This window comes from Galeopterus variegatus, unplaced genomic scaffold (assembly GCF_000696425.1).
Source record: "Galeopterus variegatus unplaced genomic scaffold, G_variegatus-3.0.2 Scaffold1826, whole genome shotgun sequence".
Classification (NCBI taxonomy): domain Eukaryota; kingdom Metazoa; phylum Chordata; class Mammalia; order Dermoptera; family Cynocephalidae; genus Galeopterus; species Galeopterus variegatus.
Window position 1 is genome coordinate 240,266 of NW_007727937.1, and position 6,130 is coordinate 246,395.

The following is a 6,130-nucleotide window of genomic DNA, read 5'->3' on the forward strand; positions in this document are numbered from 1 at the left end:
AGCAGAGGCCCCATTCCGTGAGACTTCACTTCTTTTTCTACAAATTCGAATCAAAGTGTGAAAGCAGTGTACCTCTCGTGGTTGTAGGCTTGAAATAAGAACACAGAAAGCCTCTCTGACGGTGGGCGAGAGGTAACCACAGACACCAGCCCTGTCCTCTGAGGGCAACAGCTTTGATTACAGAATAAGTTGGAAAGAATCACTCGGGCCTGACGCAACTTTTCTTTCTTCGTTATTCAGTCATGAACCTTTTCTGTGCTGATTGGAGAAGCCAGAGGTTGAGCAATAGTTTGGGCTCAGGGAGCTAGCCAGGGAACCTGCCTGAGAGGTGGCGGGCTAGGCGGGGCCTGCGATGAGACCAGTGTCACCGTGAAGACAGCCGCTCCGGCCACAGGCGGCCCTCCTGTCTTGTGGGCACCTTTCCTCTCCCCAGCGCATGTGTCAGCTCCATCTGCAGCCTGCTGGGCAGGAGATGCCCGAGCTCCCAGGTCCACGTTGGACGTGTCTGCAGCAGAGAGAGCCTCTGTCCCCTTCCCTTCTCCCACTTGGCCTTGGCTCCACAACTCGCCATAAAAATGCCAGCGGCTCCCGGCTGCATTCTGTTTCCTGGCTGCTGCAGAAGTCTGCACCCAGCTTGGAAATGAAGATGCTGCCAAACCTGAGCAGCGGGGCGGGGGCTTGTGACTGCTGGACATAAAGGGCAGTGTAAACAGTGTGACCCCTGAAAATCTAAAAGTGATGCTGTGGCTGACAGAGAGGAGCAGGGGGAGTTGACAGGGAAGGGAGGGAAGGAGAGGAAAGGGGGAGGGGAAGGGAGGGGGAAGAGGGAGAGGGGAGGGGAGGGGAAGAGAGGAGAGAGGAGGAAAGGCGAGGCAAGGAGGGGGAGGGGAGGAGGGGGGAGGGAGGAGGAAAGGACAGGGGTATCCACTCCTGAGCGGTTTTCCCACAGAGCCACCAACTGTGCCTGCGAGGCTCTGACTGCGGCTCTGTCGTTCACAACCAAGGACTGGAAACCCCAATGCCCACCACCAGCAGCTGCGGGCACGGCTGGGCCTGGCCGTGCACAGGGCCGGTGGCTGCCTGCACAGCACGTGGGAGAGGCTCTCTGACCACTGAGGTCTTTGATACCTCCTGGTTCCCCGTGCATGACAAAGCGAGGGCCTGACGTGCACAGGGCACCAGCATGGATGAAAAGAAGGAAAAGACACGCGCTATACATGGCGGGAGTGGTGGACAGAATCCCGAAACTGTGTCTCCCGTAGGATGCGGGTGTGGGGAGCGGGGAGAGGATACACCTGTGCTTTTTCATTTTTGAACCCGTAAGTGCATGATCCATTCAAAAATTGATTGTTTTAGAAAAATAGAGGTGTCTAGCTGTGCTGAGCGTAGGTCACCGCCAGAAGTATGAAATGTCCCTCCCGCGAAGTGAAGCTGGGGGAGGGGGGCTGTCCAGTTTATGTGCTTTTATTTCTATACTTTGGAGATTTGTGATAACTTTTATACTTTTGTTTTGAAGTCTCATGTTGGCTCTTATGTTTGTGATTGTAAAAAGTAAACGGGGTAGAACTAAATGAAGTGGAAATAAAGTTGCATTAGAAGACAGAGGTTTAAGAACAGTGTTTGAAATATGCTGATTAACAGAAGAGCCCAACACAAGGGCTGACAATAAACAGTTCCTAAGGCAGAGGAGAGGCCACAGTGAGGGGAAACCTTTAGAATTTACCAGAAGAAAAAGAAACTCTGTTTGTTATTTTTAAATTATTGTTGTTTAAAATCACGGGGAATTCATTTTTTTTAATTTAAGAAAGGATAAAATAAAAAGGAGACCAGCCACATGTGTGGCCCCCACCTCCCGCAACACCGGACTTAACCCTGCAAACTTGGGGGCGTCCTAGGGTTGGCAGTGGACTAGAGGATCTGTTTTCCTCCTGGGCTGGGGGACACCCCCAGGGATGCCTGCCTGAGTTCATGCCTCGACAGCCCTGCACCTCAAGTCCTGGGCAGGCCTCACCGCGGTGTCTTTCAGCCCCAGCTGCAGCCACGAGCAGCGTCCTGGGGATCTGGGGGCTGCACGGTGCTGGGCTCTGCGCAGGGAGGGATTCTGAGGGGCCGCTCCTGGAGGGGTCTCACTGGGAGTGGGGCACCCCTCTACGCCAGGGAGTTGGGAGGCCCAGCGGAGGGACCCTGTAAATAGGGCAGTGGGTGGGGCAGGCTGTGGGGCTTGCCAGCACAGCAAGACTTCTCCCTTTTCATGGAAGAGAAAATACTCCTCGTGCCAGGGCCAGCCACTGCGTGCACACCTGCATGCTGGACACCCAAGGTGCCGTGCAGCGTCACTGGTCAGGGGCCCTTCAAGTGCAAGACCGCATCCTTGGAGACCAGGCCCCCTGCCAGGAGTACCCATCCTTGGGGGCTTTCCCTAATGTCCCCTTCTGCAAGCAGCTCCCGCTCCACTTTCCCCCAACTCCCATGCCTATCACCCTCACCCTGTGCCTGCTTCCCCAGGGGTCTCTGTCCACCACTTCCTGCAGCATCAGGACTGTCCAGGGCCACCACCTCCCAGGAGCCCTCCGTCCCATGCTCCAAAAGGAGCCTATGGTACACATGCTCCACCTGAAGCCCCAGGGGCTGGGGACAAGCTACGCCCGGCTTTTCAGGGCAATGGGGGAGGCTGGCTTGGGGACCCACCCGAGCAGCTGTTGCTTACCTGATTTACGTGTTGGGACAAGATTTTGTTTAGGTAGAATAAAAGAATTTCTGAGCTAAATGAAAAAAGGTGGAAAATCCGATGGGGGAGGATGACGGGCAAAGAATGGGACACTTACTGGTCCAGGAGCTCGGGGCAGCCTGTGGCTTCCAGGAGCTGCCGAGCAGAGGACAGCCAGCCACAGGTTCTGGAGAGGTCCCTGACTTGTATTTTCACTGCAAAGCATAGAGAACATTGCCTGGTGTTCTGTGACCGGTACAGAGCCTCTGCTTACAGATGAGAAGCTGCAAATGAAGGCAGAAAACAGTCCTCGCCGCAGCGGCTGTATTTCAAGGCTGTATGAATGTTTATTCTCAGCCTGCAGTTTTCTGTCTAAACTCACATTTTACAGTTTAACTGAATTATTTTCATTCATTTTTTAATTTACATAAAGTGGCAAAGTACTTGCTTGCCAAGTTCAAAGCATCTCCAAGGGTGTTGTTATTTTGTCCACAGATAAATCAAAAGCAGTCAAGACCTAAAAGTTAAGATTTTCACTTGTCTGGCCTCTGAGAGTCTCCCTGGGCGATTCTGGGAAGAGAAAAAAATAACATTTCGAGTAGTTGGGAAATCACTTGGCTGTGGTGAGTCCAGAGTCTCTGGGCGTTGGAGCTCTGCACACGACTCCTTTTGGGGCGAGTGAGGAAGTGACAGGCTATCCCTCGTACCTGCTGCTCCTCTCCTGAATGTCCACTTTAAGAGAAAGAAGGGAAGAGGATTCGAGCCAGGCCCCGGCCCTCCCGAGATGCTGCTGCCCCATCCCCAGCAGCCCTGAGGGACAATCCTGAGGACACTGGGTCACCCCCAAAATGGTGAGGGAAGCCCCAGGCAGCCCTGGGGGGAGGGGGGTCCGTCATGTGGTGGCCGAAGCCAAAGAAAAACCAGGAACACTGATCCTGCCTTTATCTACCTTTCAATATCTTGTTCATCGTGGTGTTTTGCATGCCATTTGTTTTTGTAAAACATTGCATTAAAGTATTATTTATCTCGATTTCTGACTGTCTTGGTGCCTTTCATACCTGAGGAGAGTGTCACACTCGCCTAAGCCTGGTGGGTCAGAAGGTGGTACAGTGAACTTGTGTGTATGTGTGTGTGCTCTGTGGTTTATGTTGTATGCATGTGTGGCGTGCATGTAGGGCACGTCTGGGCATGTGTATGTGTGTGTTTATGTGTGTTAATGTCTGTGTGACATGTGTGTGTGATGTGTATGGTGCACGTGCTGTGTATGTGTTTGTGTGTTGTGCATGTGTATGGTGTGCGTGTGTTAGTGCTGTGTGATGTGTGTGTGTGTGTGTGCACTGTGCATGTGATGTGTATATGTATTTGTGTGTGTGTGTTACTGTCTGTGATGTGTGATGTGGGTGTGTGGGTGTGTGCTCTGTGTCTCTGGTGTGTGTGATGTGTGTGTGTGGGGGGGGTGGCTACCACTGGGGTGGGTAGGCTGAAGCTGTGAGAAGTTAAAAAAGGGGAAATGGTCTGAGTTTTGCCAGTTCCCACACCACCCTCAGCTCTCAGAAGTCAGGTGCACAGGCACCCTCAGTTGCCACGGCAAACAGGGGCTCCCTGGGCACAGGTGCTCGCTGGCACAGCCCCATCCCAAGCCCGAGGGCTGCAGAGCAGGGATGACCAAGGTGGCCTCTTCCAGCCCGCTTCTGTCTGGGGCCAACGAGGAGGGGCCTTGAGGAGGAGGAATGACCACCCCCACGTCAGCATGAGCACAGACGTGCAGATCTGAAGCACAGTGCTAGCTGACCGAAAACCCAACAACACAGGACAAATGACACGTGCAAAGCAGCAGTGACAGGCACTGGTGAGCATCAGGGAGGAGTGGGTGGGGCTGTGGCTCTGAGCAGAACGGCCTTGGTCTCAGGGGACACAGGCTGGAGCACTCGGGACGGGAGCATCATGGTGTCTGCACCTCACTTTCAAGTGATTTAGCAACAAAACCCAAAGACTGTATGTGTATGTGTGTGTGGAGAGAAAACAAAATACACAAAAATGTTTAAAATGAGTGAGTCTAGGTGCAAGGTATACAGTTGCTCATTATACTCTTCGTTCAAAGTTTCTCAGTTTGAAATTTCCAAAGTAAAACATTTAGTATAAAAATCCGTAAATTAGAGCTGGCCTGTTAGCTCACTTGCGAGAGTGTGGTACTAGTAATACCAAGGTCACAGGTTTGGAATCTTGTAATGGCCAGCCACCGTAAAAGAAAAAAATCCATAAATTAAACTACATTTTTATTTATGTAATTCTAATGTCTCTGATTTTAAAAAGAAAGAAAAGAAAGTTTTCATTCCTGACTTACAAATACCTGTGGACGAGGAGGCACAACACTGACCCCTCCCTCCCAGGCTCACATGACCTGCTCTTGAGGGGAATGTCCTTTCTCCCTGGACGACACCACCACTGTCCTGACCTGTGACCTGGCGGCCCAGGCTCAGCTCAGCCGTGCTTTCTGACTGGTGGCTTGAGTGCCTTTGCATTTTCCCTTGACAAAGCACTTCGGATCAGCGTGAGCATCTGGGAAGCAGGTCTGCTGCAGAGGGGACATGTCCAGCCCCAGCAGGTGCACGGACTCTGGGACCTGGAGCAAGACATCCTCCTTTTAGAAGCTCATATTCTCATCTGTTTTTGAAAAATGGGATTATGACTTGCTTTGCCTATATCACAGGCATTTTGTAAAACCACCAAAATTATATAATATATATAATGTTTTTATATACAGTGCTAAACAAATGTATAGTCAAATTTTACTATTATCATTATTTCCACTGTCATCCATATATTTAATATTCTGAAGTGTTGACCATAAAAAAAGATAATTTGTTTTAAAAAAGGAATCAACAATAAACATCTACTTTCCGTGTTGGTTTAATCTATACAAAGAAATGTCAGTATTTTCACTTTTATTCAATGTTGCTATGATTTGGAAAAGTGTTTCTATTCATATCATAGTGGTCAGAGGAAGTAAACAAAAGCCAAAATGATCTGCTGAGGGCCGAGCCCGTGGTGCACTCGGGAGAGTGCGGCGCTGGGAGCGCAGCGGTGCTCCCGCTGCGGGTTCAGATCCTATATAGGGATGGCCGGTTCGCTCACTGGCTGAGTGCGGGGCGGGCAACACCAGGCCAAGGGTTGCAATCCCCTTACCAGTCCCGAAAAATACACACACACAAAAAAAAAATCTGCTGAGATTTACTGCAGGAATTCAAGGATGGTTCAACATCAGAAAACTCTACCAACATAATCTACCAACATGGCATTACTAAAGGAGAAAAATCATATTATCATCTTAATAGTAACACAAAAACATTTGACAGTCTTAATGCCTACTCATGACAAAACTTATGGTAAACTAGAAATAGAAAGAAACTTCCTTAATCTGAG